This window comes from Pinus tabuliformis, chromosome 5_1 (genome assembly GCF_031772625.1).
Source record: "Pinus tabuliformis cultivar Carrire ecotype Pingquan chromosome 5_1, CPIR1, whole genome shotgun sequence".
NCBI lineage: Eukaryota > Viridiplantae > Streptophyta > Pinopsida > Pinales > Pinaceae > Pinus > Pinus tabuliformis.
In genome coordinates this window covers 227,821,483-227,849,013 of record NC_142305.1, presented here as the reverse complement: position 1 = coordinate 227,849,013, position 27,531 = coordinate 227,821,483, and positions in this window count along the sequence as shown.

Here is a 27,531-nt window from a genome sequence, read left to right as displayed (position 1 = left end):
TGGCTTGGGTTCTGGTTACTGTTACTAGATTTTGGTTATAGCATTCTGAGAATTGATTGATTGATTCAGTTTTGGTTGGTGCAAAATGAGATTGGTTGATGCAAATATAATTGATGGTTGATTGATGTTATTGATGGATCCAGTATAAAAATTTATGAAATGTGGTCCCTAGAAGAAAAGAGAAGGTTGTAGCCTTTTGTAGGCCTACACCTGTGTACTAGTAAACAAAACGTACAAGAGCTATGGGGTTGTAGCTCCCTTCCAGGAGAAGCTGGAGAATGAGAGAAGGTTGTAGCCTTTTCCACGTAGAATCCTGTGTATTGGTATAAGTTTGCACCAATACAAAAATTGTAAGAAGAAGTTTCTTATTAAAAGAAGATAGAGACAATTGCAGCAGGTGGTTTTCACCCACATTAGGTTTCCACCTTATATCTTGTGTTAATGTGTGTGATTGTATGTTCTGTTTTAATTCACTTGGTTACTGTTTATATGGTTCTGATGTACAGATTAAAGATCAACATATGATGAATTAACTAAGTTATAAGTTTGTAGAGTATACGCTATTTGCCTTACATACAACTGCATATACAGGCAAGTTTAAGTAACTAAAGTAGCGTATATGAATCTGATTATGGAAATGAAATATTATTGACTTGATAATATTGATTCACCCCCCTCCCCTCTCAATATTATTTCCAACAATTAGTATTAGAGCAGGTCCTCCAGAAGAAGCTTGATCACTTGAAGGAAGATATATCATCATGAGTAACTACGAAAGGGAGGGGTCCATGAGACCACCAATATTTGATGGGAGCAAATTCGTTTATTGGAAGGTAAGAACTACATCCTATATTCAATCTCTTGGAATAGATGTCTGGGAAATTGTGGAAGAAGGATATACATTTCCATTAGCAATTCCTACAGATACGACAGGTAAAAAGCAATATGAAACCAATGCCAAGGCTATCAATACATTATTGGGGAGTCTGTCATGATTGAAATTTTTCAAAGTTATGCAGCTCAAAACCGCCAAAGAAATATGGGACAAGATCGTTCTAAGCTATGAAGGATACAATCAGGTAAAATGTGCAAAACTACAATCTCTCAGAATTCAATATGAAACTCTCAAAATGCACAATGATGAAAGTCTAGCTAATTACTTCTTACGTATAGATGAGATTGTTAATCACATGAAGAACTTGGGTGAATAGATAAAAGAAGTTACTTTAGTTGAAAAGGTTTTAATATCCTTGTCTACTAAGTTTGAATCAAAAGTTTCTACCATACAAGAAAAGCATGATCTTCAGAGTATCACTATGACAAAGCTGCACGAAATCTTAACTGCTTTCGAAATGAGAAAAGGAGGTCCATAAAACATGAGAGAAGCCACATTCAAAGCTTCAGGAAGAGAAGAACTCAATGAATCAGGACATATTTCAGAAGAAGAGGAAGAAGCTAAATTTGTCAAAAAAATTCAACATGGTTCTGGAAGATTTAGAGGTAAACTACCTTTCAAATGTTTTGCTTGTGGAAGAGTCATTCAGTATGCTGCAAAATGTCTGCATAAAGATAAGCTCGATAAAGGTAAGGAATCATCAAAATGGAATAGAAAACAAAGTGTGAGTAAGAAGAGCTACTATGCGCATGAAGATAGCGATGATTTATCAAACAGTTTGAAGATAATAATGACTATAGACTTCTGATTGCTTTTGAAGATGATGATTTCTTGGATGCTTTAGATGAAGATGATCTTTATGAAGAAATATCTAAACTCAAAATCTGTTTAGAAGAAAAGAGTATGATTATAGATACTCTAACATTCCAACTTGATGAAAGAGAAGAACACAATGAAAAAATAGAATGTGAAATTGTGGGTCTAAGAAAAGATATTGAGAAAACAAAAGCTCTCAATCTCATATTTGCTAAAGGATCAGAAACTTTAGATGAAATTATCAAAGTGCAGCGTTATCCTCTAACAAAGACAGGTCTTGGATATACTAAAGAATCATCTCAAGCACAGAAGCCGTCAACCTCCACTAAAATCTATCTTGACACAGCAAAGAGCAGTGAACAGTTTGACAATCATCAGCAAAGGCATAAAGCAATTCACCAAGTAAATCGGGTTCAATCTACTTCAAGGATGAACAAAACTTACAACCAACCTCAGGTAAATCATACTCAATTTGCTTCAAGAATGAATCACCAGGTTAGTAAATTCGATAATCGCAGGAACTTCTTTAATGGCCAATGTTTTTCATGTCATAACTTTGGACACAAAGCTGCTCAATGTGTTGCTTACAAGACCATCATGACTAGAGAAGCACAAAATCAAAGGAATGTGATAGGGATCATGAAAAGGACCTACAATAACTTTTCGTTTCTTGAAAATGAAATAGAATTCTCTATCTGTAACAACTTCGGTCATGAAGATTCTAAATGCAGGAGTAAATTTCAGCAAACATCTCAGAAGGAGAAAACTTCATTGAGTCCCAAAATATGGAGAAAGAAAGAACCACAAACAAAAAGATGTGGTATAGCCTTGTATGCAGAAGGACAAGAAAATCAGTGGTACATCGACAGTGGATGCTCGAAACACATGACAGGTGATAAAGAAAAACTCCAGTCATACAATGCCTTAGAAAAGGAAAAGAAGGTCTCATTTGGAAATGACACTCCTACTTTCGTAAAAGGTAAAGGTTCTGTTCTCTTAAAATAAAAGGTTAAAGTTGGGAATGTTATGTATGTTGATGGTCTAAAGCATAACCTATTAAGTGTCAGTCAAATGTGTGATCAAGGAAATGAAGTAGTATTTCGATCAAATGGATGTGTTGTTCGTGAGCTTGATATAGGAGAAACCGTGATAAAAGGCATAAGAACTCCAAATAATTTATACATACTCAAGGGAGGACAACAACAGTGCTATCTGAGAAAAAATGATGAACACTGGCTATGGCACAGAAGATTGGGGCATCTAAGCTTCCCTCAAATAAGGAAAGCATGCAAATTCCAGGTTGTTCGTGATCTTCCTGATATCAGCATTCCAGAAAATACAATATGCAAATCATGTCAATTTGGTAAGAAAACCAGAGCACATTTCCCTGAGAAGGAAGGATCAGCTAGTAAGCCTCTTGAACTTGTTCATACTGATTTATGTGGTCCATCAAGGAAAAATTCACCTCGTGGAGAAGAATAATTTGTATTGTTCATTGAGGATTTTTCCAAAATGTGTTGGATAGGACTTCTAAAACATAAAGATGAAGCATTTGAAAAGTTCAAAGCCTTCAATGCTTTGGTTGAAAATGAATCAGATCGCAAAATCAAATGCCTCAGATCTGATCGAGGAGGGGAATTTACTTGGATGAATTCTTCGACTTTTGTGAAGAACATGGAATAAAAAGAAAATTATCCACCACAAGGACTCCTCAGTGAAATGGAGTGGTAGAAATGATGAAAAATATTGTTCAACAAATGGCTCGTGCCATGCTAGATGAGTCTGGAACTCTTGCAACCTTCTGGGGTGAAGCTGCATTTGCTGCCGTCACTATCCTCAACAAAGCAAACGTTCGGGTAAACAACATTCAAACTCCACATGAACTTTGGTATGTAAGAATCCTACTGTAAAATACTTCAAAGTTTTTGGAAGCAAATGTTACATCAAAAGGACTAATGAAAAACTTGGCTAGTTTGAACCTAGAGTAGATGAAGGCATTCTCCTTGGTTACTCTTCCCAAAGTAAAGGATATAAGTGTTATAATAAAATACTTGGGAAAATTATTGAAAGTATTGATGTTGTGTTTGATGAAGCAGGAAAAAATCCAAAGTAGGTAAAAACCAAAGAGTGTGAAGAAGATAAGGATTATCCTTCCACATCAAATCACACTAATTCTAAAGAAGAAGAAAACAATGAAGCACCATAAGAACAGATAACGACAGAAGAAAAGACTCCATCCAGGTATGTTAAGAAAAATCATCCAGAGACTCAAATTTTTGGATAGAAAGAGGCAGGTGTGCAGACAAGAAGAACTATTACAGAAGCTTCAAGCTATCTAGCATTGCTTTCCTCCATCAAACCTCAAAATGTAAATGAAGCATGCAAAGATGAATGTTGGGTCAAGGCCATGAATGAAGAACTTGAGCAAATTGAAAAGAATAATACTTTGGAATTAGTTCCTAGACCTCATGATAAGAATATCATAGGAACCAAATGGATATTTAAAAACAAGCTGAATGAAAATGGTGAAGTTATTAGAAACAAGGCCAGACTTGTTTGTAAAGGATATGCTCAACAAGAAGATATAGATTTTGAAGAAACTTTTGCACCTGTTGCTAGACTTGAAGTCATAAGAATGTTCCCTGCTCTTTCTATCTTTTAGAAATTCAAAGTATACCAAATGGATGTAAAATCTGCCTTTCTTAATGGAGACTTAGAAGAAGAAGTATATATTGAGCAACCAGACAGATTCATCCTTGGAAATGATCCAAAACTTGTATGCCAACTCAGAAAGGCTCTCTATGGTCTAAAACAAGCTCCAAGGGCTTGGTATTACCATCTTGACAAATACCTCCATCAACAAGGTTTTTCAAAAGGATCAACTGATAGCAATCTATATACAAAGATTGATAATGATAAATTGCTAATATTTGTTGTGTATGTTGTTGATATCATTTTTGGTGGCAATGAAGAAGCCATGAGTCAAAACTTTGCTTTGGTAATGCAGCAAGAATTTGAAATGTACCTGCTTGGTGAGCTCACATATTTTCTCGGCCTACAATTTCAACAAAATAAAGATGGTATTTTTTTTATCACAAACCAAGTATCTCAAGCAGATCTTGAAAAAATACGGCATGGAAGATTCTAAACCAATATGTACCCCCATGGTAATAGGATGCAGTCTCAGTTCAAATGATGAATCAGCAGTAGTACATCAACCAACCTACAGATCCATGATTGGCAGTTTGCTTTATCTAACAGGTACCCAACCAGACATCATGCATGTAGTGGAAATAGTTGGAAGATTCCAAGCAAATCGAAAGGAATCACACCTTCAAGCAGTCAAAAGGATCTTCAAATATCTTCAAGGAACTTAGAATTTTGGTTTATGGTATCCTAGGGATACAAATCTTACACTTCATGCATATACAGATGCAGATTTGGCAAGAAGTGTGGATGACAGAAAAATCACTAGTGGTGGTGCATTCTATATGGGTTCCAGATTAGTGTCTTGGTTCAGCAAGAAACAAAGTTCAATTGCATTATCTACAGCTGAAGCAGAATATGTGGTTGTTGCATCTTGCTGCACACAACTCCTTTGGATGATGCAAACATTGCAAGACATTCAGATCACATGTACTCCATCCATCTCCATTCTATGTTATAATACAAGTGCAATCATTATTTCAAAGAATCCAGTCATGCATTCCAAGACCAAGCACATACCCATCAAATATCATTTTCTATGTCAACAAGTGCTTGAATAAAAGGTCAAATTGGAGTATGTTCCCTCCAAAGAATAGGTTGTTGATATATTCACCAAACCACTGCCCAGAGAGACATTTGAATATCTTAGACAAAAGCTGGGAGTAGTTGATGCATCATATTGATGTTAAAACTTATCTGTTTCAGAGAAAAGTGGTCGTACGCGAGTTTCATGAAGCGTATACGTGTACATATGCTGGTTACCATGGATACAGTCACGTATATGTTGGTTTGAAGAAAAACAATGCATGCAAGGAGTCTGATATGGGTCTGACAATGATCATCTGGCACAGGTTCAGGGGGAGCATACACTTATAGTAATGCATTTTTGGCATTATCTTAGAAGGTCTTGGTACAAATTCACAATTGTTTTTTATTCAGGTGGAACAGGTTCAGGGGGAGATCATGGTTGCTGGTCTGGATGGTGATTGACAGATGCTACTGATGATAGTTTCTGATAACTATCATAGTCTTGTTTTAGATATTTGGTCTCTATGTCATGTATATCTTTTATTGACAAGGTCATGAAACAACCTATTTTGTTTCCCCACTATGCATGGGATGGATGATGTAATGTTCTTGTTCTGACATGTATAATCATTTGGTATATACCCACTTGGTTGGGTGGATGAGTCAAACTTGGTATATCCCCACTTGGTTGGGAGATGGATGTATGTATGAGTCATTAGTGATAGGAAGGTAATTTATGATGTATGTATAGAATCATCTTTTTGCAAACCTTGCTTATATTCAAGTGGAACATGGACAACACACTTCAGCATATCAGAGAATTTAGCATGCACTTAGGGGGAGCATAACCCTTTGCCCTTGATGACAAAGGGGAAGAGTGACTTGGAGTTGCCATCAAGTCCAAAGGGGGAGATTGTTGGCATTATTATATAGATTTGGCACTATGACACAGGTGTTGTCCTTGATGGCAACTCACACAGATGACAGATCATAGTTCAGGCTGACAGAATGAAGAAAGATAGGTATACACAGGTTACCCATTGACCAAGCCACGTGTACACACGAGTTCGCAGACCAAAAGGCGTGTATAGCGTACACACGCACTTTCATGGAAGGAAAGGCACGTACATGTTGGAAAACTTTGTTTTGGTCCGTGGTATTTGGTCCATGGTATTTTGATCCATGGTATTGGTCCAAGGTATCTTGTCTGAAGTGTTGACCCCAGGTACTTGGTCCAAGGTATTGATTCTAGGTGGTTTTGGACCATGGTATTGAGTAAGGCCTAAGTCTATAAAAGGAGGAGAAGATCATTAGGCAAAGGCACTAGAGCATTGAATATCTAATGAAGAGGAAGATCTAGAATACAGATCATTGGTTTATGGTGCACAGTTGGATCTGAATCAAGGATGAATCTGAGTGCTTCATGAAGGATAAGTTCTATTAATGGGTCAAGATCTTAAGGCTTGAAGAGAATTATCTTTGTGTGATTTTGATATTTTATCTGAATAACTGGCACATGTTGTAATCTGTAAATATGATGATCTAGGTATAACTGACGTCTGGAATTGTTGTAAAGTTTAAATCATCATTTATAGATCTATACGCAGGTTCAATTTAGAAAAGGCATGTATACACGCTGGTTCTGCATATCAAAATGGTGTATACGCAGGTTCGCCTTGAGATAATGGCATATCTACACAAGTCGACACATTGAAGTAGCGTATACCTAATAAAATATGCTTTAGCTACTTCTGTTTATTGTTGTAGTGTTCTGGATTCTGGCTACTGTTACTATATTCTGGTTACAACATTCTGAGAAGTGATTGATTGATTAATTTTTGGTTGGTGCAAAAGGAGATTGGTTGATGCATATATAATTGATGGTTGATTGATGTTATTAATGGATCCAGTCTGAAAATTTATGAAACGTGGTCCCTGGAAGAAAAGAGAAGGTTGTAGCCTTCTGTAGGCCTACACCTACGTACTAGTAAACACAACAACTAGTAAAAGAGCTAGGGGGTTGTAGCTCCCTTCCAGGAGAAGCTGGAGAACGATAGAGGGTTGTAGCCTTCTACAAGTAGAAGCCTACGTACTGGTATAAGTCTGCACCAGTACAAAAATTGTAAGAAGTTTCTTATTAAAAGAAGATAGAGACCATTGCAGCAGGTAGTTTTCACCCACATTGGGTTTCCACCTTATATCTTCTGTTCATGTGTGTGATTCTTTGTTCTGTTTTACTGCACCTGGTTACTGTTTATATGGTTCTGATGCACAAATTAAAGATCAACATATGATGATTTAACTAAGTTATAAGTTTGTAGAGCATACGCTAGTTGCCTTACATACAGTTGCATATACATGCAAGTTTAATTAACTAAAGTAGCGTATATGAATCTGATTATGGAAATGAAATATTATTGACTTGCTAATACTAATTCACCCCCCCCAGTATTATTTCCAACAAGGGGAATTGACACTTCAGCCTTAGTAACACAAGAAGACAAAGAAGAGTTTTGGGAAGTTGTTACCTCTAAGCTATTATTAGAAAAAGAGTCTCTAGATAAATTGAAAGAACTTGACCCTTTCAAAGTCTTGCTGAAATCTAAAGCTGGTTTACCCCTTCCAAATTTGATCAGGAGCTCAAGACCAAGTGTCGAAAAATGCTCAAAAATGAAAGTGCTCAGAATTAGTTTGAACCTAAACGACCGGATAGAGCTCGTCCTCCTGATTCTGGTGCCGTGAATGGTTCAAAAAATGGTCTCCGTATGCAGAATTTCTTCCAAAAAGAAAATCGCCTAATAACCCTTAATTTTTGAATTTTTTCAAAAAAATTTTAAAATAGAATATTCTAAAAATATTCCGTAGAATATTCTTGGAATATTCTTTTTTGGGGACCAATGGCAAGGTGCCACATGGCAAGCTCGGAGGCCGCCACGTGGTCCCAAGTTCACAAGTTTTGGCATATATAAAATTGGGTGGAGGTTCGATGGGTCGAACCCCTGACCTCCCCCACAACAGCACTTCGTTTTACCATTGAACCAAAGTCGCGGGAGAAACTTTAGTTGAAGTTTAAAAAAGTTTTGGGCGGGGCCCGAAAGGGGGCCAACGCCCGCTCCACGTGACCTAGCCAAAGAACCAAAACCTAAACTCCTTAAACCATGTAGTTAACCGTTAATATTTAAGTGACGTGGTCACATATTCCACAGAAAACATGGTTTATCCAATAGTTCAACTAACGGTTCAGGCTCAAAATCTGAAGATAACTCCAACACTCCGAAATCCAGTCACATGGTAATGAATTCAACTGACAGTCATCCAACGGTTAAGGTTAAGATGGCAGAGATTCTGGCGATGGCGCAAATTTTGGTGGCCCTGCCAACTTTAGTGGGCCTAACTAGCCACCAACTAAAGTTAACTGGAGTTTTTCCAGGGGCAAACAAGTAGTTCAATGAATGAGCCATAACTTCAGCTAGGAAAGTGCTTTTTGGATGTTTTTTTTTTTTTTTTTGGGTCTCTTCGAGCTTCTGAAGCCATGGGCATAGGTTTTGCAGCCAACAAAGGTTTTTGATGAAGGTTTTTGACAGGTGTAGAAAATTTGGAATATCACTGAACCCTAAGAAGTCCTTGTTTGTTGTCAAAGAAGGAAAATTGTTGGGCCATATAATTTCAAAGGAGGGAGTAGTAATTGACCCCAAAAGAGTATCTGCCATTGAAACATTGGCCTTACCTAGAAACAAGAAGGAGATTCAAGATTTTTTAGGCAAGATCAATTTTCTAAGGAGGTTAATCCAAATTATGTAGAGATTGTAAAATATATAACTAACATGCTCTGAAAGGACCATGAAGTCAAATGGACTCCTACTTCTAGGCATGCATTTGAACAAATAAAAAAGGCTATCTCTAAAGCTCCCACCTTAGCCAGCCCTAATTATACTAAGCCATTTAGTATTTTCTCTTTTGCCTCTGAAACAACACTTGTTGTTATTCTATTACAAAAAAATCAAGATTCCCATGACCAATCCACAGCCTTTTTTAGCAAGGTTATGAGAGATGTTGAGCTTAAGTATGACATCATTAAGAAGCAAGCCTATGCCCTCATTCAAGCCCTAAAATCATTTAGAATGTATGTCTTACATTCACCTATTACTGCTTATGTCCCTAATAGTGTTCTGAAAATTGTCCTAACCCAACCAAACACTGATGCGAAAAGAGGTAGATGGATCACTCAAATTCTGGATTTTGATCTAAATATCAAGGCTACCAAGCTAGTAAAAGGTCAAGGATTAGCCAAGCTTCTAGCTGAATCCAACTGCAAAGTACTTGGAATCAATTATATTTTAGAAATACAAGGGAAGAATACACAAGAACCTTTTGTCCTTACAGAAGGGGAGAATCTATAAAAACCTTCCCTTCCTCCTAAGGGGAAGAATCCACAAGAACCTTCCTTTCATCCAGAAGGGTAGAATCCACAAGAACCTCTACCTTCAGAGCAGATCAATCCTATACACATTGATGAAAAATTCTTGTTGTCAAACTGGTATCAAGATATTGTAAATTTCTTGATCTATTTTGAGTGTCCAACATCATTCTCCAAAACCCAGTGTAAAAATCTAAAGTTAAAATCAGTCAAGTACTACATTATAAATGCAAATTTATATTGGAAATATCCACTAAATATTTTGTTATTATGTTTAACAGAATCAGAAACTGAAGGAATCATTGATCAGTTTCATACAGGATTTTATGGGGGACATTATTCTTGGAGAGCAACAGCATACAAGATTCTGAGGGGAGGATTTTATTGGCCCACATTATTCTTACAAGTAGGGGAAAAGGTCAGAGGTTGTGTTCCTTGTCAAATTTTTTCTGGTAAACAAAGATTAGCAGCTCTTCCACTTGTTCCATCAATAGTTTCAGCACCTTTTTCTCAATGGGGATTAGATTGTTGGCATTGTGGCACTGATTTAGAGCTATGGCATAGGTGTTGTCCTTGATGGCAAGCTATGGCACAAGTGTTGTCCTTGATGGCAACTCACTTTGGTGACAGATCTCAGTACAGGCTCTCAGAATGAAGGAAAAAGATATATACGCAGGTTCACCTGGACGAAGGAGCGTATACACACGGGTTAGACATTACAAAGGCGCGTATGTGTATACACGCACTTTCACGCAAGGAAAAGCGTGTATATGTTCGAGAACTTACTTTTGGTCCGTGGTATTTAGTCCTCGGTATTTGAACCTATGGTTTTGGACCATGGTATCTTGTCAAAAGTGTTGATCCCAAGTATTGGGTCCATGGTATTGTTTTATTATGGTTTTGGACCGTGGTATTGTGAAAGGCCTACGACTATAGAAGAGGAAGGAGATAATTTGGCAAAGGATCATCTGAATTAATTGAATATCTAATAGGTGCTAGATCTGAAATGTTGGTGATTGGGGTTAAGGTGTAGATCTAGATCTGAATGAAGGATGAACCTTAGCGCAAAGAGAAGGATAATTTCTATTGATGGGTCATAATCTTAAGGCTTGAATAATAGTATCTTTGTATGATTTTGATCTGTTATATGTGGCGCATGCTTGATCTATAAATCTGATAATCTGGGTTAATTAGTGTTTGAATATTTGAAAGAGTGAATTATCCTTTATAGATCTGTATGCAGGTTCAGTGAATCACAAGCGCGTATACATGCTGGTTCAGTGAATAAAAACAGCGTATACACAGGTTGGTCCAAACACAGAAGCGTATGCATGCAGGTTTTAGGTTATTGAAGTAGCGTACATCTCTTGAGTTGGGTTATAGCTACTTCTATTTATTGTTGCAGGGTTCTGGGTTCAGAATTTGGTGTGTGGTTACTGTTACTATGCTTTGGGTACAGCTGTCAGAGAAGTATCTACTTGATTCAGTTCTAATTGGTAAAAGGAGATTGTTTGATGCAGAAATTCTTAATGATTGATTGATGTTCATGGATCCAGTCTGAAAATTTATGAAACGTGGTCCCTGGAAGAAAGAGAAGGTTGTAGCCTTCAGTAGGCCAGCACCTACGTACTAGTATCTTGGCTAGTGCAAGAGAAAAGGGGGTTGTAGCTCCCTTCCAGGAGAAGCTGGAGAAAGAGAGAGGGTTGTAGCTCTCTGCAGGTTGCAGCCTGCATACTGGTAAAGGACTGCACCAGTACATTGTAAGAAGAAGTTTCAAATTAAAAGAAGATAGAGACGAATTGCAGCAGGTGGTTTTCACCCACATTGGGTTTCCACCTTATATCTTGTGTTCTTGTGTGTGATTGTCTTCAGCTCTGTTTTACTGTTTTTGGTTACTGTTTATTTGATTCTGATACACAGATTAATGATCAACATCTGTAAGATAAATTAAATTATAAGTCTGCATTGTATACGCGGGTTTCCTTCTCTGTAGTTGCGTATATATGCAGTTTTATCTAACTGAAGTAACGTATATGATCTGGGTTTAAAAAGGAAATAATTGACTTGATAATACTGATTCACCCCCCCCCCCCCTCAGTATTATTTCCAACAATTGGAATCGTAGCAGGTCCTTTAGAAGTAGCTTGATCGCTTGAAGGAAGATCTATCATCATGAGAAACTACGAGAGAGAAGCATCAATCAGGCCACCAATTTTTGATGGGACCAACTTCGCCTATTGGAAGGTAAGAGTTACATCCTATATTCAATCTCTTGGTACAGAAGTCTGTGATATCATAGATATAGGGTACACTTTTCCTTCAGAAACTTCTAAAGATCCGGCAGGTAAGAAGCAATATGAAACAAATGCAAAGGCTATCAATACTCTATTAGGATGTCTATCTCAATCAGAATTCGTTAAGGCTATGTAGTATAAATCTACAAAAGAAATATGGGACAAGATTGTTCTGAGCTATGAAGGATATGAACAAGTAAAATGAGCAAAACTTCAAACCCTCAGAATTCAGTATGAAAATCTCAGAATGCACAATGATGAAAGTGTGGCTAACTATTTCCTTCATGTAGATGAGATTGTTAATTGTATGAAAAACTTGGGTGAAGAAATAAAAGAGGCTGTTGTGGTTGAAAAGGTTCTAAGATCTTTGTCCCCTAAGTTTGAATCTAAAGTTTCTGCAATAGAAGAAAAAGAGAATCTACGAAACCTTACCATCTCATAACTGCACGGAATTCTAACTGCTTATGAAATGAGGAAAGGAGGACCATCAGACAGGAGAGAAGCTGCTTTCAAGGCTTCAGGCAAAGGAGATTACTATGAGTCAGGACACGTGTCAAAAGAAGAGGAAGAATCAAATTTTGTCAAGAACCTTCAATGGGGTGCTGGAATATTCAGAGGTAAGTTACCTTTCAAATGCTTTGCTTGTGGAAGAATTGGTCACTATGCTGCCAAATTTCCTCATAAGGATAAGATTGACAAGGGTAAGGAACCTGTTAGATGGAACAAGAAACAGAATGAAAATAAGAAAAGTTATTACACTCATGAAGATAGTGATGGAATTTCAAATAGTGATGAAGATGAACAAGGTAATAAATATAAACTTTTAATGGCTTTTGAAGATGATGATTTTGTGGATGCTATAGATGAAGAAAGTCTTTATGAAGATATTTCTAGACTCAAAATTTGTTTAGAAGAGAAGAATGTGATCATAGATACTCTACAATTCCAACTTGCTAAAAAAGAAAAACATCATGAAAAGTTAGAATGTGAAATTGTGGGACTGAGAAAAGAGATTGAGAAAACAAAATCTCTTAATCTTAGATTTGTTAAAGGATCTGACACGTTAGATGAGATTATCAAAGTATAGAACTCTCTACTAATCAAGACAGGTATAGGATATAATGAAGAAACAACTCAAGCACAGAAACCATCTACTTCCAAGATTTATCTTGATGCTGCAAGGAGAAGTGAACAAAGACCCAATGGAAATCACCAGGTAAATCAGAAACAATTTACCTCAAGAATGAACAAAGACTACCAGGTAAATCGGGGGCAATTTACTTTAAGGACAAACAGAAGCTACAACCAGCCACAGGTAAAACCTTCTCAATTTGCCTCAAGAATGGATGTCAATAGAAACTACAATCATTTGGCTGGAAGACTTGATAATCACAAGAGTTTCTTCAATGGCCAATGTTTTTCTTGTCATAACTTTGGTCACAAAGCAGCTCAATGTGTTGCCTATAAGACAATCATGACTAGAGAAGCTCATAAACAGAGGAGTATGACTAGGATCATGAAAATGACCTACAACAACTTCTCTACTCTTGAAAATGAAATAGAATGTTCTATTTGTAACAATTTCGGTCATGAAGATCCTGAATGCAGGAGCAGGTTTCGATAGACAACTCAGAAGGAGCAAGCCTCAAGTGCCAAATCATGGAGAATAAAAGAACCCCAACTAGAAAGATGTGGTATAGCCTTATATGTGGAAGGGCAGGAAAATCAATGGTACATCAACAGTGGATGTTCGAAACATATGACAAGTGATAAAGAAAAACTTCAATCATATAGTGCCTTAGAGAAGGAGAAGAAGGTTTCTTTTGGAAATGACACCCCTGCTCTCATAAAAGGTAAAGTTTCTGTTCAGTTGAAAGAAAGGGTCAAAGCTGGAAATGTCATGTATGTTGATGGCTTAAAGCATAATCTATTAAGTGTCAGCCAGATGTGTGATCAAGGAACTGAGGTAATATTTCGATCAAATGGATGTAGTGTTCGTGATCTTGATACAGGAAAAACAGTGATCAAAGGCGTAAGGACTCCAAATAATTTATGCATATTCAAAGAAAGACAACATCAATGCTATTTGAGCAATAATGATGAACACTGGCTATGGCATAGAAGATTAGGGCATCTTAGTTTCTCACAGATAAGGAAAGCATGAAAATACCAGGCAGTTCGTGGTCTTTTAGACATCATAATCCCAGACAATACATTATGCAAATCATGTCAGTTTGGCAAGCAAACCAGAACTAACTTCCCTGAGAAGGAAGGATCAGCTAGCAGGCTGCTTTACTTGTCCATAATGATGTATGTGGTCTAACTAGGAAAAGGTCACCTCGAGGAGAAGAATATTTTATATTATTCATTGATGACTATTCCAGGATGTGTTGGATAGGACTTATGAAGCACAAAGACGAAGCCTTTGAAAAGTTCAAATCATTCAAAGCCTTGGTGGAGAACGAATCAGATCACAGAATCAAATGCCTCAGGTGTGATCGAGGAGGAGAATTTACCTCGAATGAATTTTTCGATTTTTGTGAAGAACATGGAATAAGAAGGGAATTATCTACAGCTAGGACTCCTCAGCAAAATGGAGTAGTGGAAAGGATGAACAGAACGGTTCAACAAATGGCTCGTGCAATGCTTGATGAGTCTAGAACTCCCGCAACCTTCTGGGGTGAAGCCACATTTGCTGCAGTTGTTATTCTCAACAAGACAAATGTCCGGGTGAATAGCACTCAAACTCCTCATGAGCTCTGGTATGGTGAGACTCCTTCGGTAAAATATTTCAAAATTTTTGGAAGCAAATGCTATATTAAAAATAATGATGAAAATCTTGGAAAGTTTGAACCTAGAGCAGATGAAGGCATTCTCCTTGGTTATTCTCCCCACAGCAAAGAATATAAGTGTTACAACAAAAGACTTGGAAGAATTGTTGACAGCATTGATGTAGTGGTTGATGAAGAGGGAAACATTCCTAGGCAAGTGAATTCCGAAGATTTCGAAGATGATGAGGACTATCCTTCAACATCTAATTAGACTTATGATGAAGAAGAAGCTGAAGAGGCACCAGAAGAACAGACAAGGATAGAAGATAAAAATCCATACAGGTACATTCAGAAGAATCGTCCAGAATCTCAAATTTTGGGGCAGAAAGAGGCAGGTATACAAACAAGAAGAACTATTGCAGAAGCCTCAAGCTATTTGGCATTACTCTCCTCCACTGAACCAAAAAATGTAAAAGAGGCATGCAAAGATGAATGCTGGGTCAAGGAAATGGATGAAGGACTTGAATAAATCGAAAAGAATAACACTTGGGAGTTGGTTCTGTTAGTGTCAGTCTTTCCAGCCTTCCTACAGTGATCAAATATGCTCTTACAAAGTGATCTCCGAGTGTCAAGGTCAAATTTTGTCATTTCAGTGAGTTTTCAAGCAAAATTTGGTCACTAGGCATTAGGTCTAGGGTTTGCCCAAATGTCAGTCCATGTCACCATTCAGCAGAGTTTATCATCATTCATAGGGTTTCTATCATCATATTAGGTTCCATTGGGTCATGTTACACCTTATTCATGCTTCAGTTGTGCCTAGGCAAGGTCATTTCCCTCTCCTAGGGTTTTGAAGGAAATTTCTCTTGGATGGTCAAATCACTGACAAAACTTGTATCCTGATGTTCATACACCTTCCCCTATCCTTAAAGTACCTTATCAAACACTTCCCATCCCTTAGATCCGCCAAATTCCTCATTTTTGCACAAACCCTAGTTTCTAGCTACAACTTGGCAATTTTCTAGGTTTGGCCTGTGTTTTGCCCTTTTGGACCCCTTCCCCTCACTCAATCTCTGAGATTCCACTTTCCCCTGCTTCCTAACATCTCTCCCTACTCCCCAAAATTTCCCCAAGAATTTAGAAGCCCCTTATCCCCTTTATTTCGCTTCATTTCGACAAAATTCCTTGTTTCACACATCGGGACAAGTTTCACTCAAAAGATGTTTCAGAGCAATAAAAGATGAATTTTAGGAAACTGAGAGAGTTTTTTGTCCAAAACATGCCAAGGAAGAAAAACCACCTTCACTTTTTGCACAGGTGTCATTTTTTGAGAGAAATGTCAAGAATACCGTTGCCTCAGGAGAATCAAAGACACCTCTGAAGTGACCTTGGGAAAATCAAGTTTTCTCCTAGCTTGGTTAGCCAAATGATTTTCTTGATGGGTAAAATGATAACTAGACAAAAATATATTTCCAATGCGCTATCATGAGCTCAATTTGGGGTTGAGGAAGGCATTCAAAAGTTGACTGCAACAACACTCTTCCTTGAGGCAGACTCATTTGGCACGTTTTGACCAGTCTTGGAATATTTGATTTTTGACAAGTCAAATCAACTCCAAATTGAAAAATTCTAGTTGGGTTGGAAGTTAGACTCAAAGACCTTTCCAACGAGCTATCATGCGCCCAATTCTGACACTGGAAAAGCCTCCAAAAGCCTCCTGCAAAAGTGCGACCCGTTGGGTGGTGCGCGACCCGTTGAGAGCCCTTCTGCAGTTCAGAAAATCAACGTGCGCGACCCGTTGGGAGGGGCGCGACCCGTTGGGGATTTCTCCACAGAAATTTTCCAGTAAGCTGCCAAATGACCCCAAATCTCTTCAAGGTTGCAGGTTGTTCATGAGGAGGGAAGGCCATCACAGTAGCATGATATTCTTGAGACCCGACATGTCAGCTCTCCTCCTTTGGTCACTTATCAGAAAGGCCCAAGGGCCTTATTTGCAGTAGCTAGGCGAGTACTATCTCCACAGCAGGTGGAAGGGGTCTCACCTTCATATTCAGCTCAGCGAGTGTTATCTCCACATCAAGTGGAAGGGGCCTCGCTTTCTTCACCAGCACAGGTACTGCAGAGGGGCAAAGAGCCCATGATTCATGAGGATCCGGTGATTGATCTTGAGGCCAGTTATCCTAGCCAAGAGGCGAAGGAGATCATTCAGCATCTTAGGGCTGAAAATGATGTTTTACAGAGGATACTTGAGGGTGCCCAATGGACCATCACCTACCTGGAGCAGCGGAACACACAGCTAGAGGAGGAGAAGGCACTTGATGAGCTATGGAGGATTCGTAGCGACCGAGTCTTGAACCGTAGGAGGCCCGGTGATCCATTGCCTGCTGACCGAGAGTCACTGCTCATTCAGAAGAATGCCCACTTGGAGAGGCTGTTGGCTAAGGCCAACCAAGAGAAAAGGCTGCTGAGAAACATGAAGAATCACTATTGGGCAAGGATGCATGTATGTAAGGCCAAAATGAAAATGTTCCAAAGGAGGTTGTCCGAGGCTCTTAGGCAGAAGAAGAAGACCAATTGTTATAGACATTTTTGTGCCTTGCATCACTGAGCATGAAATTTCAATAATCAAGGGATCCAAAGTCCCTAAACATGTTGTTCCTACCCCTAGAGGAACAAGGCCAGCAAACCACAGCACTTAACAAAAGTTCTCCACCTGAAAACACTCAAAAACAAGGCAATTCTGGATCATGTCAACTGCTCCACTGAGCATCTGCGCTGAATGTCAACTGCTCCACTGTCTACCTACGTTGAATGTCAACTGCAAAGAAGGCTACCTGCGCTAGGCGAGTTTGGACATGTGGCAGAGTCATTCCTCAAGGTGTCAATGCCCAGGAAGCTTCCAAAATGACACTTGGATCAGGGAATTCGACTGGTGATGAGTAAGAGGTTCCAAATCTCCAAGTGGAAACAAGAACCTCCAAGTGGACTCAAGAACTGAAGTGGGAGAGGACACTAGTCAGCTTCATGCCAGCCTCAAGCTGACTCATCCTTTCTCCAAAACTCCTATATATAGATCTCTCTCATGAGGTCTAGGGAGGCTGGAATAGAGTATTTGCAAAGAATTGCTATTGGTTTGTGGCTAGAAATATTGGGTGTGTTATGCTTTGAAAGGAGCTGAAGAAGGAATTCCATTTTGCTGGGAAGGAGATGCTGGGTTGGAGCCCTATGGGTTGTATCTCTTCCTGAACCCTGTTACTTTCAATAAAGCTATCTTGATTCTTTCCTATATGCTGGTGTATTTTGTGTAATTGCATTAGTATATTTGATTTACCTCTAATCCTGAATCATTTATGAATATGTATATTTGCCTTTGTATTGTGTTCTTCTCTTGTTGCAAGTAGCTGTTCTCTTGTCACAGGTAGCTGTTCTCTTGTGATCTCGCGAGATTCAAGTAGCTGTTCTCTTGATCAAGCGAGGAGGCAAGTAGCTGTGGACACACAAAGAGAAGAGGATCTAGTTCGAGGGACAACCGGAAGATAACGGTAAGTCTGCCGATCTCCTCTCTTTCATATTTCATAAAGGAAGAAATCATGATAGCTGCATTCGTTTGTTGCTAAGGCGCTATCACACCTTAGGTGGATAGGATCGTCCTAAATAGGCATTTTTCCCCACAACAAATTGGTGACCATACTGGGGAAGAACTTGTTTATTCATTTCATTTGTGTTTCCGTCATTTGTTTACTTCATAGACTTGACAGCAACTCTTGAACTGCATTTTTCCCGGATGCAAAGTAAAAGTTGCTGCTTTGATCCAGTGTGTTGGACTTGTCTATGATTTAAACTAGATCCACAAATGATTTGATTGATCCTTGTGATAGTCTTTAGTACGCTATCAAAGCATCCCTCTGTTTATACCTTGCTTGTGTTTCTGATTTGGCCTGAAACAGTTGATTTTTTAGCATTTTGTGACCCAGAAACCAAGGGAAACGAGAGTTTCTCTCTTCAGCGCAGGCACTGTGAAGGCAGTCTGCATTTCAACGCAGGTCCCGAAGGGGCTACCTGCGCTGAATGTCAAACTGACAGTGTTGGACCTGCGCTGAACCAGTGTGGCCTTGTGCAGCTGGGGTTCTTTGTCCTCTTTTGCCCTGTTTTGATCTCTGTTTTTGCAGCCTTTAACCAGCATAGGTGCTAGTCTGATAACCCTTTTCTTTGCCTGAATTCCACCCCAACTTTTGTACAAAAGATTGTGAATTTTTTTATGTGTTTGTGGCGTCATTTACAGTCTTCCTTTGCATGAGTAAAGTAGTCTTTCTATAGCCTTTGATTCAGATCTGATTGAAAGTGATCTTAGAAGAGAGTTCATTCGCTGTTTGTTCACATTGATTATAGTTTTACTTTTGCTTATTCATTTGAATTTGTTCTTTTCAAAGTATCAAAACGAGTCTTTATTTCGAAAATCGCAAAGTGATTGTAATCTCTTCTACCCTTGTTGATTTCGAAGAAAGTGAACTTGTTTATTTTGATCATTGTAAAAGTAAATTCAAAGTTGTGCAAAAAGCTTTCTTTGTAGGCATTTATACTAAGAAAGTGAAAACAAACACCTGCATTGTGCATTTTGCATTTGATAAGTTTGCATGTTGGATTTAGGGAAAGGGCATTAGAGTGTGCTGATTGCTCTTTGAGAAAAGATAGTCGCTCTCTTTTCCCTTAGTAGCTAGGATTTTCAAAGTTGAAAGATTGTAAAGCTTGCTTATCATCTTAGACTGCATTTAGGAATTTGTATCATACATCTCGTGGTGAACCTTGAAAGGCAAACTTTAAAAAGATCAACCTAAAATAAACTGAATGAACCTAACAACGCTTTGTAACATAACGCACAACATAGAGGTCTAGGCTAGAGACGTGTTCCGGCGTCGTTAAACATAGTGACTGTCGATCTCGAAGAAGGTGGGTGATTCCTCCTGAGAGTCGGTGGCACTAATACGGACTGTGCTCCCACGTACCGTCGCGTATATATTGGGAGACCCCTATAGGCATATATCTTTTATCCTTAGGAAGCCGTGTCAGCCGCCCTACTGATCGCAATGCAGTGAACACAACATTCACGAAGATCGACCACCCGTACCGTAAAAAGTATTCTGTGGTTTTGCGAAAGGTTTGGCACACCCTCTGCCTAGATCTCCAGAGCAGTTCCTGTTGGCCTTTTTCAGACTCTATAACAGAAAAAGTCCATCTGAGCATTTGTCACTTCAAGCTCGTTAAAACATCGAAGGAGACTAGAGTCATCTTTAGCTTTTTCTCGACTCTTTAAAACTGAAAAAGCAAGTTGTGTCTAAAAGCGTCGTTAACAATTTATTTTAAACGGAACAATCACCCTTTAATCATGTGTTGATCTTTAGGTTGAAAAGATGGAGCACACCAACCAAGGAGTTCCCTTGGGTGGAAATCCTAGTCCCTTCTCCTCTTGGGGAGATGTTGGTGCGCCCCACATGGCCACATTGTCGCTTCCAGGACTGACAATTGGCCTACCAGTTTGGCTCTTTTCGACCAATGTCGTTCAGAATACCACCACTCCTGAACAGTCAAGTCGACAGTTAGATCAGACAAGAGTTGCTTCCCAACCTTCCACTTCATCTTCCTCCCCTCCTTCCTCTTCGCTTGACGGAACTGGTCGATCAAAAAATCGGGTTCCTAAGGAGAAGAAGGAGAAGAAGAAGAAAGAAAAGAAGAAGAAGGAGCCTAAGGCGACTGGGGGCAAACAAATGTCATCTAACAAAAATCCACACATCGCACTTGTAAGGCCTAAATCGCCATGCATCATATGCAGGGGAGACCACTTCCATAGAGATTGTCCCTATATCCCACGGATACTAAGAGACTGGTCCCCCCGTTTGCACAATTCGGGAGCATCGACCTCTGATAGCCATGTCGACTGCTCACTGTCAACTAGTGGGAGTGAAGCTCCAGGACAGAATGGGAAAGTTAAATTTCCCTGCAGACTGTGTGAAGGCGATCACGCCATCCACCGTTGTCCCTTCTTAGACGAGGCAAAAAGAGTTCTAGAAGATCACTCGATTTTACGAGCGAATCTTCCTCCTGGATATCAAAGACTCCTGCCAAGTCCCTCACTAGTTGAAAATCCGGCTGAGCCACTTAGATGGTCAGCCGAAACACCTGTCATTGAAGAAGAACCGTCTGGATCCATGCCTGACAAAAGTCAAAAGGTTGATACAGCAGTTGACCCAGTTTTGCCTTCAGAGGCTCCATCTTCGAATGACACCATCACAGAAGAGAATATAGACGGCACCGTCCAAGTTCTCTTCATCAGCACTGACTCTGATGATCAAGGGGGCAATGCCGCCATTCCTTTGTCGCAGGAAGGAAGTTCATCAGAGTGCTATCCGGCCGTATATTCGGTCCCACCACCAAGCAACCTGGTTGTGTCCTTTGATTGGAACCAACTAGGCAGACCCCAGTTGCCAGCCAGTGTGCCATTCAGAATTATTTGTCAAATATACAGAATGGTAATGGCTGGCACTATCATTGATGAGGGGGCATCTGTGAGTATCCTTTCCTCTATTGCTTGGAAAGCGCTTGGTTCGCCAGCGCTTTTACCTGAGATGAGAAATCTATCAGGTTTTGATAAAGGAACCAGTCGACCTTTAGGGATCCTCCCCAATGTGCCTATAACATTGAAAGGGAAGACCGTTCAAATGAACATGATGGTCGTTCAAGGACCCTTGGATTATAACCTACTCCTTGGATGAGACTATATATATTGCATGGGAGCTGTAGTCTCCTCACTCTTTAGAGTAATGTGTTTTCCGCATGAAGGAAGAATGGTCAAGCTCGTGGACCAACTTTCGTTTCCCGGATCACACATCGCAAATAGTCATGTGCCATCCCTAAATGGTCTATTCATGCAAGAAGTGTCTCAACCCATGGTCCGTCCTCCTGATGAGCGCGAGTAATCCGGGAGGATATGACTGGAACCCAGGGGGCATGCATCCTGGCCTGCTTCGGCAGGGAAACTTTTGGGTATAGGGTAGGTTTCCGCGGGAGAATATGACTAGTCCGTACCCCGTCCGTGGATGGAAGAGGGGTTGTTCTAGAATAGGATTCTTTTGTCAAAGTTACGTGTTTGGCACCAGTCATTCACCCTTGTCTATTTCGATAGGCATTGCCGAGGAAGTGTTTTGTTTGAAAGATTAACGAGACAATCTTTGGGTAACCTGAAAGAGGTAAGCCTCTCTCGATTAAAACAAATGTTTTGGCGGAGGGTAAGTAGAGGTAACCTTGAAACTCTGTTTTATACCTGGGGGCATGCAACCTTTTGGAGTGCAAGCAAGGGGCGACTATTTATTTTTTAAATTTTTAGGTCCTCCCTTTAAACCTGTAGGTCTAACCCTTTAAACTTGTAGGATTAGCCGTTTCCAAACTTGCATAAATAAAGGATGAGTGAGCATAACTTTGGTAAGGCACAAGCTCTATAAAAAATGGGATCTTTCATGAGACACTCTTATCTTATGACTGGGTAATCGAGCAGTTTTAGCATAAAGTTCATGCTCGTTAAAAAATAAACGCAAGATCCGAGCAGTTTTAACGCGGTCTTCATGCTCGTTAAAAAATAAATATAAGCAGTGAGCAATGTTTCCCCCAGAGTTTAAGCTCATTTTTAACTAAAAAATGAACCTATCCCGGTAAATAACCGCTGTGATCGTAAATTTATCAGCCATAAAAGCCGTGGTCGTGTTTGCACCTGCCACCTCCATTGTCATTTGGCCGATCGTTCACCTCCATATGATTGTTTACCCATTTTGAGGAACAGCTGCGAAGAGTGATTTCACCTAGCCATCCTTGTGACACTGCCGTGATTGGAAAATTCCAACCTGTACCTGGAATCAGTTGCTATCCCTGTTTATCACTCGTTCCTCAAAAGACGAGTCTTCTTTAAGCTCTTTTCATCTGACTCGTAAAATATGAAAAGATTGCCGAGTTTTGGCCTTCCAGCTCGTTAAAGGACCGGAAGAGCTATCCCTCCTCTAGATTTTAATCCTTTTGGACCTGAGGGATTATTGCACAAAAAGGTCGAGCGCTTGTTTTATTCGGCTCGTTAAAGTTATCGAAAACTCATCCCTTCTGTATTGTTTTATACTTTTTCGGACTTAAGGGATTAGATGACGAAAAAGGAATTTTGGAGTTGACTTTATGTACCTTTTCAGACTCTCTAAAAATGAAAAGGACCGAGTTATCCTTATCGTTAGACTCGTTAAAATTATTAAATAGCGACAAACTTGTCTTTAGACGAGAACGAGTTTCACTATCGCTAAGCTCGTTAAAACATAGCGATGGGCTTGCCCGAAGGGCAGGTTATAGAACAAGCATATGTTATCCTCCTCAAGCTTGACAAAAATAAAGAGGTACTGCTCAGCAATGACTGGGGAAAAATTGGGAAAAATCAAGAAAACTTTGATGGTAGCAGGTCGCTCTTGAACATGACACTTTTCCTCCGTATCACATTCGGGTTGGGTTGTTTCATTCACCGGTCACATCACCATGGTCTTGCTATCAAGGATAATTTTAGGGGCGAATGTTCGCCCTTTGGCGAAATTAAGGGGTTTTAAATTTTTAGTGGGCAAATATTTTGTATCATAGTACATTTTTACAAATCACCTCAAATAGCCCACCTTATTTTAAGGGAGAGGGTAAAAAAGGTAAATTTAGCCCTTGAAATTAGGACTTACAACCTTCCATTCGCCCATTTTCAAGAATATGTTTTTATTTAAGTGAATCCATTCACCCATTTTCAAGAATAAGTTTTATTTAAGTGAATCCTATGGGCCAAATACCATATTTATAAAAGAGGTATGGTAAATTAATAAAAATATAAATAAATGAGAGGTATGGTAAATAAATAAAACATTTTTTATATTTACTCCATAAGTCATCTTATATACATGTAAGGGTGTAAACAAATAAAAATATAAGTAAAGTGGAGGTATGGTAAATAAATAAAACGTCTTTTTATACTTACTCAAAAGGTATGGTAAATAAATAAAAATATAAATAAACTAGACGTATCGTAAATAAATAAAACCTCTTTTTATATTTAGTCCATAACCCTCGTTCTATTTATGAAGGCTCAAGAAAGAGGTTTTATTTAAGTGAATCCTATGGGCCAAATACCATATTTGTAAAAGAGGTATGGTAAATTAATAAAAATATAAATAAACGAGAGGTATGGTAAACAAATAAAACATTTTTTTATATTTACTCCATAAGTCACCTTATATTTACAAACACTCAAAAAATGGGTTATATTTAGGTGAAACCTATGGCCAAAATACTATGGGACAAATACCATGGACTAGATTGTTATTAATACCATGCAAAAAATCATTATTAACCCTAATATTAGAATTAATAAAAATAAAAATGGCACATGGTATTGACCCATGGTATTCACCTGAAATGTAGCCTATTTAAATGGGGGAATTAAACCAGCATGTAGCCTATGCTAAGATTCACTAGGACTTTACAAAGTTTTATTATTTAGTGAAAGACTCGCCAAGATCTTACAAGATCTTATAATTGAGTAAAATATTCGCCATGCTTGGTGAGAGATTCGCCAAAAAATTATATATACATATTATATTATTGATAAAATCGCCTTCCATTTTTCCTATATACCATGGAGATTCGCCCATTTATTATATTTATAAATTTAGGGGGGGTTCTTAAAATTTTCCCTGCTTGCTATACCATCCATATTTGGGGTAATGCTACCGATCCATCGCATCAGTGTCGCCATATGTTCAAGAGAAGTCATTCAGAAAGAGTCAACCGGGTCCCATCCACTGCCATACATTATCCTTCATCCATTCATGACCGCCACCTTGAATCATATGTCACAGATTGTTTTCACCTCCATTAAAATCATTAGCTCCGTTCCGTGTCACTGGTGTGGGATTCATTAAGGCCCTCCTTTGACGGATCGCTCCTTGTCGACATCAGCTCATTATCCAAGGAGTTGATCTAGGAACAACCCCTTCAGTACTTTGAAGCTTGCATGCCTCAATGGCAAGTTTCTCACTTCTGGCGACAGGTATACATCAATGACCTTTGACCAGAAGATTTTGCGTGGTGTTCGACGCCAAGTCCTTTATTCACACCACGTGAATTTTACTGCAGTACCTTGAGGGTCATTCTCATTATTGGTGATTCCTCTCGCGCTTGTTAACGGTTTACATCATTGACCGGTAATCAAGCGATGTCTTTCCATGTTCGACTTCAGCGCAATTCTCACATGGATCGACTTGTACTTAGAGTGAAGATCGAACGAGTTTGAAGACCCCGGATCTAGTTTCATCCATCCGGGCTGCGATATATATTCAGGAAAGATAAAGACATTTGACATGTACATCATTGCAGCAGATGATCATCCTACTCAAAGGATGATAATTTTCACCAAAATTATCAGTCTACCATCAGACGATCGTCTGTTCTATGTACAAAAATGAATTTATAAAGCTGAGCATGGGAATGCCCGCCTCAGCTAGATCATGAAAGCAGAATGAATCATAATGTATTGTATTGTATTTTATTACAGGTCTCTTACCAGCATATGGATGAACTTTGGACCCTCCTGGATAAAGCATTTCACCTGATAAACGGCCTCATACTTTAGGGGGCAACTGTTATAGACATTTTTGTGCCTTGCATCACTGAGCATGAAATGTCAATAATCAAGGGATCCAAAGTCCCTAAACATGTTGTTCCTACCCCTAGAGGAACAAGGCCAGCAAACCACAGCACTTAACAAAAGTTCTCCACCTGAAAACACTAAAAAACAAGGCAATTCTGGATCATGTCAACTGCTCCATTGAGAATCTGCGCTGAATGTCAACTGCTCCACTGTCTACCTGCGTTGAATGTCAACTGAAAAGAAGGCTACCTGCGCTGGGCAAGTTTGGACATGTGGCAGAGTCATTCCTCAAGGTGTCAATGCCCAGGAAGCTTCCAAAATGACACTTGGATCAGGGAATTCGACTGGTGATGAGTAAGAGGTTCCAAATCTCCAAGTGGAAGCAAGAACCTCCAAGTGGACTCAAGAACTGAAGTGGGAGAGGACACTAGTCAGCTTCATGCCAGCCTCAAGCTGACTCATCCTTTCTCCAAAACTCCTATATATAGATCTCTCTCATGAGGTCTAGGGAGGCTGGAATAGAGTATTTGCAAAGAATTGTTGTTGGTTTGTGGCTAGAAATATTGGGTGTGTTATGCTTTGAAAGGAGCTAAAGAAGGTGTTGGAAATAATACTGAGAGGGGGGGGGGGGGTGAATCAGTATTATCAGATCAGTAAAACCTTTCTCAATTTCATACTCAGAAACATATACGCTACTTCAATTAAGTGAACCCGCGTGTACACGCTACTGTGTCTAATGCAACTAGCGTATATCCAGAGATCTTATGATTCAGTTAGCTTAATCTTCAGTAAATGCATCAGAACATTATTAAGCATATTTAACAGTAAACAGGTGCAGTATAACAGAACAGAACATCACACAAGAGCCACACACATGAACACCATGATATAAGGTGGAAACCCAATGTGGGTGAAAACCACCTGCTGCAAATCGTCTCTTTCTTCTTTAATAAGAAACTTCTTTTACAATGTACTGGTGCAGTCCTTTACCAGTACGCAGGCTACAACCTGCAGAGGGCTACAACCCTCTCTCGTTTTCCAACTACTTCTGGAAGGGAGCTACAACCCCCTCAGCTCTTGTACTAGCCGGTCCATTTACTAGTACGTAGGTGCTGACCCTACAACCTTCTTTCCTTCAGGGACCATGTTTCATTAATTTTCAGACTGGATCCAAGAGTACAAAACAAACATTACTGCAATACAATCATCAACTTATACTTGCATCATAATTCATTAAACAACCCAATACTGAATCACTGAAACCCTGTCATCAAGAACACAGAACCCAAACCAGAGCCCAGAACTCTACAACAACCACCAGAATCAACAACAACCTGAAATATCAAATCTTATTATGCATACGCTACTTCACTGTACCAAAACCGCGTGTATACGTGCTTTCTCCAAAGGAAACTCGCGTGCAGATCTAGAAATAATTACTTATGACTTCGCTGTCAGATCTGACCCTTGCCAAGCGTCCCGAACAGATAAACAGTAATACCAGATCGTCTCACTTCGTCAGACACACAATGCATACACCCACTTGCCTAATGATCTTCTCCTTATATAGCCTTAGGCCCTTTACAATACCACGGTCCAAAACCATAGTAACACAATACCATCAGCTTCAAAACTAGGGATCAACACGTCCGTCGAGACACCATGGTCCAAAACCATAGGCACAACTTCCAAGGAATAACCGTCGTGGACCAAAGATAAGTTTTCCACATACACGCGCTTTTACTGAAGCCAACCAGCATGTACACGCGACTTGATATATAGAGAACCTGCGTATACGCGACTTGGTATATAGTGAACCTGCTTGTATACGCGACTTAGGCTTAACGAACCTGCGTGTATGAACTTTCTTGGCATGCTGTACTAAGATCTGTCCTCTGATT